At 46.8% G+C, this 13,019-nt stretch overlaps 4 non-coding genes across 4 annotated transcripts; 2 read left to right on the top strand and 2 right to left on the bottom strand.

Moving 5' to 3' along the window:
• Positions 1 to 2,703: 2,703 nt before the first annotated feature.
• Positions 2,704 to 2,777, bottom strand: TRNAI-AAU (transfer RNA isoleucine (anticodon AAU)). The gene has a single exon. It is a non-coding gene; the product is annotated as a tRNA-Ile (tRNA).
• Positions 2,778 to 4,923: 2,146 nt separating this feature from the next.
• TRNAN-GUU (transfer RNA asparagine (anticodon GUU)) lies at positions 4,924 to 4,997 on the top strand. The gene has a single exon. It is a non-coding gene; the product is annotated as a tRNA-Asn (tRNA).
• Positions 4,998 to 9,953: 4,956 nt separating this feature from the next.
• TRNAI-AAU (transfer RNA isoleucine (anticodon AAU)) lies at positions 9,954 to 10,027 on the bottom strand. The gene has a single exon. It is a non-coding gene; the product is annotated as a tRNA-Ile (tRNA).
• Positions 10,028 to 12,170: 2,143 nt separating this feature from the next.
• On the top strand, positions 12,171 to 12,244 carry TRNAN-GUU (transfer RNA asparagine (anticodon GUU)). The gene has a single exon. It is a non-coding gene; the product is annotated as a tRNA-Asn (tRNA).
• The last annotated feature ends 775 nt before the right edge of the window (positions 12,245 to 13,019 follow it).

The following is a 13,019-nucleotide window of genomic DNA, read 5'->3' as shown; positions in this document are numbered from 1 at the left end:
AAGTTCCTGCGTGCCCACTATAAATTATGCCTTTGATTTGTGTACTCTGGCCTCCGTAGTGCTGGAAATACATATGCTGTCTCTCTGCTCCCAAGTGACCTGAGGAGAAAATTGAGGAACTAAAGTGATGCATAGGGATCACTGTTGATAAGTTACCTGTGCTGGGAATGAAAACAGGCACCAGTGGTCAAAGTGTATGAAAACAAGTAGTGGAACTATATTCCCTGCTGGCCTGCCCCGCTCCCCACAAACCACATGGCCACGTCCCCTTCCACACACAACACAAACCCCCAAACACATGCGCCTGCTGTTTAAGGGAACATTTAGTGCAGTGCAAGTTTCAACTGCTTCCTACACTTTTATTTTAAACCAAAACCATTCCGGAACGGGTTCTTTTTAAAATAAAACTATAGACACAGTAGAACCTGATTAAGAAAAGTAGAAGAGCACCGCTCCCGCTCCGTTAGACCACAGCACCTTCATGAGGTGGAGTCCAGGCACAGAATGCAATAATGTGTCAGTATCTCACCAGGAACTGGATGTATTGCCTGCAGGTTACATATAGATTGCTGTGGTAGGTGCATTAAACCACTAGGCGAGCTTATCAGGTTTCAAACCTTGGACTTGCAAGACACACATGCACACAAACACATGCTGCAAAAAACTGGACTTCCTCTGAGGCATCAGGTTGAATGTTGGTGCATTTCGCTTCCTTCATCTAGTATTACTTCCATTGGCCAATGGCAACCATTTTCCACCCCAATGTTGAGGATATTTAGTTTCACAAAGAGAGACTAATCATTGGGAGTGCGAGGCATGTAAAATCGGGCCCAGCATTTAGTCTTTGTCTTCACCCTGGGGCGTATATTGATATGGGCAGAGATGTCTCCTGCCACTTTACCCGGGGACGTCAGTTGGGGGTCGCAACCTCTGAGGTCTCCCTTGCGACATCTCTGTTCTCCCTTGCAACCTCTTGAAAAAAAGTTCTCTTTTTTGTTTTTTTGGGGGGGGTTTGTAATGCAAGCTCCTAGGCTGCGGCCAGCACCATGTAGCTCTTTAAATCTGGAGTGGCTGGCTTTCTTGTTCAGGGCCGTTAAAAAAAATAAGAAAAATAAGAACAGGAGTGCCAAAAGTCTAACACTTTCGGCACTGACCCTAAATAAGAAAGAATAGGAATACCAAATAATGTGTATTTCTGGAATGCTATACAATCATTGCTAGACTTATTAAAGGTTTATTTCAGGCACACTTCAGGGGGTGAGTCACTGATTTAGTCTGTTCTTAAACGCCTCAACTCAACCTTTCATCTTTCTGAGGTCGATAAAAGAGTACCAACACATGTTGGGTGATATTGGGTGTATATTTTTACTATATAAAGAGCTTAAGCGTAAGTGCTACATAATAACACATCATTATCATTTGGTCATGGACTTCTGCTTGCATTCACAGTAATTTGGTAATATGGGCCTATACACTCTGATCTTAACAATACATATGGCGATCGATTCTTGTATGAAATGTACATCACATTATGTACATCACACTATAGTGATATTGTAACCATATTTTTTGTGGTGTACAATGCTATGTGATGCCACTTCCTGTTTCATCAACGGGTGAATGGTTGTGTTCCATCGCTTCCTGCGATATCACTTCAGGGTGGGGTCAAATGAAATCACTTCCTGTGATGTCATCAGGGGGTCAACGGTCGTGTGATGTCACTTCCGCTACCCCTGGCATTTTGGTGAAATGACGTCCCTTTGGGGTTGCTGCCTGTTAATGATTGTTTAAACACTCACTCTCTGCTCTCAAAGCTGTGAGATTTGTTGTGCTCTTGCTTACTCCCCATTCCAAGCCGCTTCTACCCCGCCGTACTGAGCATCGTTGCGCAGTCATGCCTCCTGCCTGCAGCATTTTCAGTTGAGTGGGTGACAGCCCTGTTATCCTTTGCCAGATACCTGCTCCATTTACAGGAATTCTAATCAATTGCCTTTGCACTCACACATTTGCCGGGCATAGTTATCATTTGCACAGGCAATCAATCAGTTGCCATTCTTTGGCAATGACTGCCCAGGTCCCATAGCATTTGCCAGGATCAGAAGCTGGGCACGGCTAAGTGGGGCAGGGATGCTGCTGATAGGATATCCCAGTAGGTCCTTGACCTATTCCAAACATTGAGACCTTGTAGAGGAAACCAAGAGGAAAGATTGGTACACAGCGATTTGTTTGATGGGGGGCCTGCAAAAAAGGGGGGATGCCCAGGGGGTGTCCAAAGTTTAAGTTACCCAAGGCGGGCCAGAGGGGTGCTGTGCTGCGATGTTGGGCCCATCTCCTCCCCGCAGGGTGATCCGACTCCCACAATTCAGAAGCCAGAAGACTCCTGAGATGTCAGCACACTGCAAAGTTGGAGTGATGTTATCAATTTGGGACTGGAGGGAAATACCTGTGCTGCCACCACCGGCTAAGAAGAGGAGGACCACGGATAGACTGCCTTCTTGCAGCCCTTTTGCTACAGCACTAGGACATGTAGTCATTTCAGGAGCCAAAGAACTGTTTTTGGCATTAGCCAGAGGAAGTCTTTGCTTATATTGTGCTATTACTCAGAATTCCACATCGGCTTATTATTTAACAGATTTCATATTCGTCCAATGAGAGTTCTTCATTCATGAAGCTCCAATTTTAAAAGGAAACTTAAAAAAGGTGTGGCCAGTACGGGGATCGAACCCGCGACCTTGGCGTTATTAGCACCACGCTCTAACCAACTGAGCTAACCGGCCATTAATACTCAAGATCACAGCAACAGCTACTAGCAGCCACTGTCAACAGAACAATGTTCTTAGTACATTCCCATTCATCCCTTAGCGCCTGCTGTCAGCACATCGGAAGGCAACTTGCAGCCCAGGAGACGCGCCTGACAAGATGGAGCAGGTGACATCTAGACCATTCTTTGGCATGCACTGGATAAGAGCATTTGCACAAGATGTCGTCTTTGGGCCAGTTACAACCACTTTTGGGAAGGCTTACTGCTGCCACGGACTGCTGCCATTATAGACTCCACGCTCGAGGCTACATTATGAGGGGCAGCTGTCCTGGCCAAGCCTCAATGCCTAATGACTATAGAGTTGCTCCATATATAATACGAGTGCAATTTAGGTATTTTGCACCACATAGTTATTTGCCACTTGACTTACTTATGGCAACCTATTCTAAAGTCACTTCCAAGGTGACTCTAAGCAGTGCTTTAAGTGGGATTAGAAATTGAGGGTGACTCTCGTTAGGGGGTTTGGCCTAGGCATGGGTGTGCTTAGTCCATGCCCCCATCAAGAGCCCCCGTCGCCTAAGAGGTGGGGGCCGCTAAAAGAAGCAGAGCTGGGGAGCACTGGCATTATTACATTTAATGCGCACAGCCCCTCCCCGGCTAAGCGGAGCAAAGGTGTGACACCAGTATGCCACAGCTCACACCCAGCAGGCAGCCTTTTCATTCAAGGAGCCACATGCTGCAATGCTTTACCACAGGCTCCTTGAATGAAAGTGATGCCTGCTGCTGATGGCTCTGTACTCTGAAACAGGAGGAGGTCTGAACTGCCCAGCTCGCCTTTTGTTTCCGAGTAGATAGCCATTAGCCAGCGTGAGTAGCGCAGGGGCTTCATGCTGGGTGATGGCTATTTACTCAGAAACAAAAGGAGGCCTGGCAGTCCAGCCCTCCTCCTGTTTCAGAGTACAGAGCCACCAGGCAGCCCGCACTGGAAGGCTGCACCTGCTGCTTGCAGGTGACAGCACTTTGGTTTAGAAAAAAAGAAAAGGCAATTGCTTTTTTTCTAAACCATAGTGCTGACACCTGCAGGCAGCTTGTGTAACCGTGCAGCCGCTGCACGGGCGGCCTCAGGTGTCAGCATGGCTGGAGCTAGTCGGGGGTGAGCCCCCGGCAGGGCCCCGGCTCAGGAGCCTTTTCTGGAGACTGCCGGGGCTCGGCCCATGCTAGCCCCAGCCCACTTAAAGCTCTGCCTCTAAGTATCAAAGACTGATGATGCTCCTTGAAATGTCTTTTTTCCGGGAAGTCACTTCTGTCCGTGCAATCCATATACAAAGTAGAATGTTTGCATGTATTTTGCCCCAGAACGCCCGGACAGAGCTCTTATAGATGAGTTTCCTGCATCTGTAATGTTCCTGCAGTTTTATTTTTTTCGTTATGTGTCAAAATACCATCAGTTACTAATGTTACCAAAAAAGTAGATTGGGGCAGGGTGGGTGGTGTGGGGGCTCGAATGAGACCGAATGCAATTGCACCCACTGCATTTAGGGGGAGGAGTAGCAGGACTTTGTTCATGGCTCACCCCCAACCCCACTCTTGAAATGCTGGCTACTCCGTGCTTCTCGGACTGTTATCCGCAATAAGCAAGTGCCCCCCCCCCCCCATCCCAACTTTCATCTTAAAATGGGGCCTCACGGGAGGTGACACATTCTCAGCCCGCCCTGCTGGTAGGAAGGAGGTGTGAGGAGTTAAGCAGCAGCCAGGCCCCCTGCTGCCTTAATACTTCTCAGGGGTTTCAGGTGCCACCAGTGTTTAGGAAGTCATAGATAGCTGTGGAGCTGGAGAGATAAATAAGTCTTGCAATGGTGAGGTGCTCAGCAGTCTCTATGGTGCACTGTGTGGCAGGACATTCAAATGTTAGCCCAAAACGGGCTTTTCAATCAAGCCCATAGCCCAAAGTGCTTTGTGTACTGTTTGAAGCTGAACATTACTTGTACCATACTGAGAAAGAGACGCTTCAGAGAAATGGAGGCGCCTATCCTAACTTACAGCCTTGCTGTGTGCAGACAGCGCTCCTCCCCAGGGCTTTAATAAAAGATGAAGTCTTCACCTGGATCCAGGCCTGCGCGATTAGCCTACATATATGGCTTTTGCGCAGCAGGGCACACATCATCTCTGTGGCGCAATCGGTTAGCGCGTTCGGCTGTTAACCGAAAGGTTGGTGGTTCAAGCCCACCCAGGGACGCAGTTTATTTTGGATTTTGGCAAACGTGAGCCAACTCCCGTTCAAAAAAAAAAAAACAACCAACGTGCAGGGTGCACTGCTTAATTCTGAAACCATATGTAAGGTGCTTCCTGTGCTGACATTTCCCTCAAGTCACACATCCATGGCCAGTCTGATTGTCTTTCAATACACGCTTACATGGCCCTATAGTTCTTGTATTCTGATGTGGGAATCTGGCATAGGCGTTTGTCTTTCAAAACCCACTTTCATGGCCCTATATTTCTGGTATTCTGATGTGGGAATCTGGCATAGGCGTTTGTCTTTCAATACCCAGTTTCATGGCCCCATAGTTCTGGTATTCTGATGTGGGAATCTGGCATAGGCGTTGTCTTTCAATATCCACTTTCATGGCCCTATATTTCTGGTAGTCTGTTGTGGGAATCTGGCATAGGCGTTTGTCTTTCAATACCCAGTTTCATGGCCCAATAGTTCTTGTTTTCCGATGTGGGAATCTGGCATAGGCGTTTGTATTTCAATACCCTTTTTCATGGGCCGATAGTTTTGGTATTCTGATGTGGGAATTTGGCATAGGTGTTTGCCTTTCGATACCCGGTTTCATGGCCCTATAGTTAGTATTTTGATGTGGGAATCTGGCATAGGGGTTGATTTTCAATACCCAGTTTCATGGCCCTACAGTTCTTGTATTCTGATGTGGGAATCTGGCATAGGCGTTTGCCTTTCAATACCCGGTTTCATGGCCCTATAGTTCTTGTATTCTGATGTGGGAATCTGGCATAGGCGTTTTTCTTTCAATACCCGATTTCATGGCCCTATAGTTCTAGTATTCTGATGTGGGAATCTGGCAGAGGCGTTGCAGCACTAGTTTGGGAAGGACACATTTTGCTATTCCATTGCCCACCCTATATAGCAGCGCTGACAACAGAGGAGTCTCCCTTAACTTTTTTGGGGGTGTCCGGGAGGTCAGGAAGGGTCCCCATTATTATGAGGGATTAATGTTGAGCGCACCACATTGATGATGGCGGATGGCAGCGAACTGGTCACAATATGTGAACCCATTTGTATCGAGTGCAGTTAGTTATGATGTTTCTTTTAATGTTACAGCTCTTTAGAATGTATACATAATCACCACGCACGTAGAGGGATAAACTGCAAATGCAACATGAAAACAATCTACACAACGGGGTGCTTTGTAAAAAGGTAGTTGGGACTCTCTTGCAAAATGCATGTTGAGATTTAAACTGACTTTCTCAGGTTTGCAGATGTCAGACAAATGAGTAAATCATTCATTTTCATCTCCTTGGTTCGCTGCTGCACATGAATTTTAAGTAGCAGGGACAGTCTTGACGGAAAGAAATATTAGTCACCTAGTAAGAAAGTCAGCTCAGAAGCAGGACACGGTTTATGATTTAAGAGTCCTGCAAGGGAACAGATGTTATCTCGCTCATTGGATTGGTGTCGCTAGAGGGCGTTGGTTTTTTGTTCGGTGGTAATAAAAGTTAGGCCTGAGGCCAGGGTATCTGACAGTTAATTGTCTTTAAAGGTCATCAGTGGCTATATGTTCTGAAGTTGTGGTCGTATAAATTAGTAGGTCTTCAGAAGCGCCAGGAGTATGGGGTATGGGTTAGTTGAGATCCTGTTTATTCAGGCCTTCCTCTATTTGCTCAAATTTGTTGTGCGGACCATGTGCAACCACAATGAAAGTTAAAGGCTTTAGGCCAGTTATTGCTAGCAATTAATTATGTTTTCAAGACCAATGTTTAACCATGTACTGACGCCATGGACTCCTACGGACCAATCCTAAGAAGGTGTGCTCTGATTATGACATGAAGATGACTATCAAGATAAAACTGACCAAGGATAAGTGGAGAATTGGGAGAAGATGGGATTCCTTTTAAAAGATTTTGGTCCAATCATATTTTGGGGGTGGATTGTTATAGAACATCTGGGATTATTGTAATTGTTGCAAAAAGGATGTAAGATGCCAACTGATGTTGTATTGTTCAAACCTGGGTTAGTTTGGTCCTGCAACACCATCTAACCACTCCCTGAAACTGTGTACAATAAACTTGCTTTATGCACAACCGTGTGCTCACTTCTTAAGTGGTGGGACTGTTTCGGTTAATGTGATTAAAGGCCCATACGCACAGGGGGCTAGAGTATGGTTTTATAAAGCTAATCTTGAGCCTAGCAACACCTCCAAGTGGGTACATAAATGTTCATAAAATACCCCGGTACAATAACCCCTGCACCTGCAAGTTCCTGCGTGCCCACTATAAATTATGCCTTTGATTTGTGTACTCTGGCCTCCGTAGTGCTGGAAATACATATGCTGTCTCTCTGCTCCCAAGTGACCTGAGGAGAAAATTGAGGAACTAAAGTGATGCATAGGGATCACTGTTGATAAGTTACCTGTGCTGGGAATGAAAACAGGCACCAGTGGTCAAAGTGTATGAAAACAAGTAGTGGAACTATATTCCCTGCTGGCCTGCCCCGCTCCCCACAAACCACATGGCCACGTCCCCTTCCACACACAACACAAACCCCCAAACACATGCGCCTGCTGTTTAAGGGAACATTTAGTGCAGTGCAAGTTTCAACTGCTTCCTACACTTTTATTTTAAACCAAAACCATTCCGGAACGGGTTCTTTTTAAAATAAAACTATAGACACAGTAGAACCTGATTAAGAAAAGTAGAAGAGCACCGCTCCCGCTCCGTTAGACCACAGCACCTTCATGAGGTGGAGTCCAGGCACAGAATGCAATAATGTGTCAGTATCTCACCAGGAACTGGATGTATTGCCTGCAGGTTACATATAGATTGCTGTGGTAGGTGCATTAAACCACTAGGCGAGCTTATCAGGTTTCAAACCTTGGACTTGCAAGACACACATGCACACAAACACATGCTGCAAAAAACTGGACTTCCTCTGAGGCATCAGGTTGAATGTTGGTGCATTTCGCTTCCTTCATCTAGTATTACTTCCATTGGCCAATGGCAACCATTTTCCACCCCAATGTTGAGGATATTTAGTTTCACAAAGAGAGACTAATCATTGGGAGTGCGAGGCATGTAAAATCGGGCCCAGCATTTAGTCTTTGTCTTCACCCTGGGGCGTATATTGATATGGGCAGAGATGTCTCCTGCCACTTTACCCGGGGACGTCAGTTGGGGGTCGCAACCTCTGAGGTCTCCCTTGCGACATCTCTGTTCTCCCTTGCAACCTCTTGAAAAAAAGTTCTCTTTTTTGTTTTTTTGGGGGGGTTTTGTAATGCAAGCTCCTAGGCTGCGGCCAGCACCATGTAGCTCTTTAAATCTGGAGTGGCTGGCTTTCTTGTTCAGGGCCGTTAAAAAAAATAAGAAAAATAAGAACAGGAGTGCCAAAAGTCTAACACTTTCGGCACTGACCCTAAATAAGAAAGAATAGGAATACCAAATAATGTGTATTTCTGGAATGCTATACAATCATTGCTAGACTTATTAAAGGTTTATTTCAGGCACACTTCAGGGGGTGAGTCACTGATTTAGTCTGTTCTTAAACGCCTCAACTCAACCTTTCATCTTTCTGAGGTCGATAAAAGAGTACCAACACATGTTGGGTGATATTGGGTGTATATTTTTACTATATAAAGAGCTTAAGCGTAAGTGCTACATAATAACACATCATTATCATTTGGTCATGGACTTCTGCTTGCATTCACAGTAATTTGGTAATATGGGCCTATACACTCTGATCTTAACAATACATATGGCGATCGATTCTTGTATGAAATGTACATCACATTATGTACATCACACTATAGTGATATTGTAACCATATTTTTTGTGGTGTACAATGCTATGTGATGCCACTTCCTGTTTCATCAACGGGTGAATGGTTGTGTTCCATCGCTTCCTGCGATATCACTTCAGGGTGGGGTCAAATGAAATCACTTCCTGTGATGTCATCAGGGGGTCAACGGTCGTGTGATGTCACTTCCGCTACCCCTGGCATTTTGGTGAAATGACGTCCCTTTGGGGTTGCTGCCTGTTAATGATTGTTTAAACACTCACTCTCTGCTCTCAAAGCTGTGAGATTTGTTGTGCTCTTGCTTACTCCCCATTCCAAGCCGCTTCTACCCCGCCGTACTGAGCATCGTTGCGCAGTCATGCCTCCTGCCTGCAGCATTTTCAGTTGAGTGGGTGACAGCCCTGTTATCCTTTGCCAGATACCTGCTCCATTTACAGGAATTCTAATCAATTGCCTTTGCACTCACACATTTGCCGGGCATAGTTATCATTTGCACAGGCAATCAATCAGTTGCCATTCTTTGGCAATGACTGCCCAGGTCCCATAGCATTTGCCAGGATCAGAAGCTGGGCACGGCTAAGTGGGGCAGGGATGCTGCTGATAGGATATCCCAGTAGGTCCTTGACCTATTCCAAACATTGAGACCTTGTAGAGGAAACCAAGAGGAAAGATTGGTACACAGCGATTTGTTTGATGGGGGGCCTGCAAAAAAGGGGGGATGCCCAGGGGGTGTCCAAAGTTTAAGTTACCCAAGGCGGGCCAGAGGGGTGCTGTGCTGCGATGTTGGGCCCATCTCCTCCCCGCAGGGTGATCCGACTCCCACAATTCAGAAGCCAGAAGACTCCTGAGATGTCAGCACACTGCAAAGTTGGAGTGATGTTATCAATTTGGGACTGGAGGGAAATACCTGTGCTGCCACCACCGGCTAAGAAGAGGAGGACCACGGATAGACTGCCTTCTTGCAGCCCTTTTGCTACAGCACTAGGACATGTAGTCATTTCAGGAGCCAAAGAACTGTTTTTGGCATTAGCCAGAGGAAGTCTTTGCTTATATTGTGCTATTACTCAGAATTCCACATCGGCTTATTATTTAACAGATTTCATATTCGTCCAATGAGAGTTCTTCATTCATGAAGCTCCAATTTTAAAAGGAAACTTAAAAAAGGTGTGGCCAGTACGGGGATCGAACCCGCGACCTTGGCGTTATTAGCACCACGCTCTAACCAACTGAGCTAACCGGCCATTAATACTCAAGATCACAGCAACAGCTACTAGCAGCCACTGTCAACAGAACAATGTTCTTAGTACATTCCCATTCATCCCTTAGCGCCTGCTGTCAGCACATCGGAAGGCAACTTGCAGCCCAGGAGACGCGCCTGACAAGATGGAGCAGGTGACATCTAGACCATTCTTTGGCATGCACTGGATAAGAGCATTTGCACAAGATGTCGTCTTTGGGCCAGTTACAACCACTTTTGGGAAGGCTTACTGCTGCCACGGACTGCTGCCATTATAGACTCCACGCTCGAGGCTACATTATGAGGGGCAGCTGTCCTGGCCAAGCCTCAATGCCTAATGACTATAGAGTTGCTCCATATATAATACGAGTGCAATTTAGGTATTTTGCACCACAAAGTTATTTGCCACTTGACTTACTTATGGCAACCTATTCTAAAGTCACTTCCAAGGTGACTCTAAGCAGTGCTTTAAGTGGGATTAGAAATTGAGGGTGGCTCTCGTTAGGGGGTTTGGCCTAGGCATGGGTGTGCTTAGTCCATGCCCCCATCAAGAGCCCCCGTCGCCTAAGAGGTGGGGGCCGCTAAAAGAAGCAGAGCTGGGGAGCACTGGCATTATTACATTTAATGCGCACAGCCCCTCCCCGGCTAAGCGGAGCAAAGGTGTGACACCAGTATGCCACAGCTCACACCCAGCAGGCAGCCTTTTCATTCAAGGAGCCACATGCTGCAATGCTTTACCACAGGCTCCTTGAATGAAAGTGATGCCTGCTGCTGATGGCTCTGTACTCTGAAACAGGAGGAGGTCTGAACTGCCCAGCTCGCCTTTTGTTTCCGAGTAGATAGCCATTAGCCAGCGTGAGTAGCGCAGGGGCTTCATGCTGGGTGATGGCTATTTACTCAGAAACAAAAGGAGGCCTGGCAGTCCAGCCCTCCTCCTGTTTCAGAGTACAGAGCCACCAGGCAGCCCGCACTGGAAGGCTGCACCTGCTGCTTGCAGGTGACAGCACTTCGGTTTAGAAAAAAAGAAAAGGCAATTGCTTTTTTTCTAAACCATAGTGCTGACACCTGCAGGCAGCTTGTGTAACCGTGCAGCCGCTGCACGGGCGGCCTCAGGTGTCAGCATGGCTGGAGCTAGTCGGGGGTGAGCCCCCGGCAGGGCCCCGGCTCAGGAGCCTTTTCTGGAGACTGCCGGGGCTCGGCCCATGCTAGCCCCAGCCCACTTAAAGCTCTGCCTCTAAGTATCAAAGACTGATGATGCTCCTTGAAATGTCTTTTTTCCGGGAAGTCACTTCTGTCCGTGCAATCCATATACAAAGTAGAATGTTTGCATGTATTTTGCCCCAGAACGCCCGGACAGAGCTCTTATAGATGAGTTTCCTGCATCTGTAATGTTCCTGCAGTTTTATTTTTTTCGTTATGTGTCAAAATACCATCAGTTACTAATGTTACCAAAAAAGTAGATTGGGGCAGAGTGGGTGGTGTGGGGGCTCGAATGAGACCGTATGCAATTGCACCCACTGCATTTAGGGGGAGGAGTAGCAGGACTTTGTTCATGGCTCACCCCCAACCCCACTCTTGAAATGCTGGCTACTCCGTGCTTCTCGGACTGTTATCCGCAATAAGCAAGTGCCCCCCCCCCATCCCAACTTTCATCTTAAAATGGGGCCTCACGGGAGGTGACACATTCTCAGCCCGCCCTGCTGGTAGGAAGGAGGTGTGAGGAGTTAAGCAGCAGCCAGGCCCCCTGCTGCCTTAACACTTCTCAGGGGTTTCAGGTGCCACCAGTGTTTAGGAAGTCATAGATAGCTGTGGAGCTGGAGAGATAAATAAGTCTTGCAATGGTGAGGTGCTCAGCAGTCTCTATGGTGCACTGTGTGGCAGGACATTCAAATGTTAGCCCAAAACGGGCTTTTCAATCAAGCCCATAGCCCAAAGTGCTTTGTGTACTGTTTGAAGCTGAACATTACTTGTACCATACTGAGAAAGAGACGCTTCAGAGAAATGGAGGCGCCTATCCTAACTTACAGCCTTGCTGTGTGCAGACAGCGCTCCTCCCCAGGGCTTTAATAAAAGATGAAGTCTTCACCTGGATCCAGGCCTGCGCGATTAGCCTACATATATGGCTTTTGCGCAGCAGGGCACACATCGTCTCTGTGGCGCAATCGGTTAGCGCGTTCGGCTGTTAACCGAAAGGTTGGTGGTTCAAGCCCACCCAGGGACGCAGTTTATTTTGGATTTTGGCAAACGTGAGCCAACTCCCGTTCAAAAAAAAAAAACAACCAACGTGCAGGGTGCACTGCTTAATTCTGAAACCATATGTAAGGTGCTTCCTGTGCTGACATTTCCCTCAAGTCACACATCCATGGCCAGTCTGATTGTCTTTCAATACACGCTTACATGGCCCTATAGTTCTTGTATTCTGATGTGGGAATCTGGCATAGGCGTTTGTCTTTCAAAACCCACTTTCATGGCCCTATATTTCTGGTATTCTGATGTGGGAATCTGGCATAGGCGTTTGTCTTTCAATACCCAGTTTCATGGCCCCATAGTTCTGGTATTCTGATGTGGGAATCAGGCATAGGCGTTGTCTTTCAATATCCACTTTCATGGCCCTATATTTCTGGTAGTCTGTTGTGGGAATCTGGCATAGGCGTTTGTCTTTCAATACCCAGTTTCATGGCCCAATAGTTCTTGTTTTCCGATGTGGGAATCTGGCATAGGCGTTTGTATTTCAATACCCTTTTTCATGGGCCGATAGTTTTGGTATTCTGATGTGGGAATTTGGCATAGGTGTTTGCCTTTCGATACCCGGTTTCATGGCCCTATAGTTAGTATTTTGATGTGGGAATCTGGCATAGGGGTTGATTTTCAATACCCAGTTTCATGGCCCTACAGTTCTTGTATTCTGATGTGGGAATCTGGCATAGGCGTTTGCCTTTCAATACCCGGTTTCATGGCCCTATAGTTCTTGTATTCTGATGTGGGAATCTGGCATA

Source organism: Ambystoma mexicanum, chromosome 1p (assembly GCF_040938575.1).
Source record: "Ambystoma mexicanum isolate Mex_15411 chromosome 1p, UKY_AmexF1_1, whole genome shotgun sequence".
Classification (NCBI taxonomy): Eukaryota; Metazoa; Chordata; class Amphibia; order Caudata; family Ambystomatidae; genus Ambystoma; species Ambystoma mexicanum.
The sequence above is the reverse complement of the archived record's forward strand: the minus strand, read 5'-3'. Positions and strand labels throughout refer to the sequence as shown.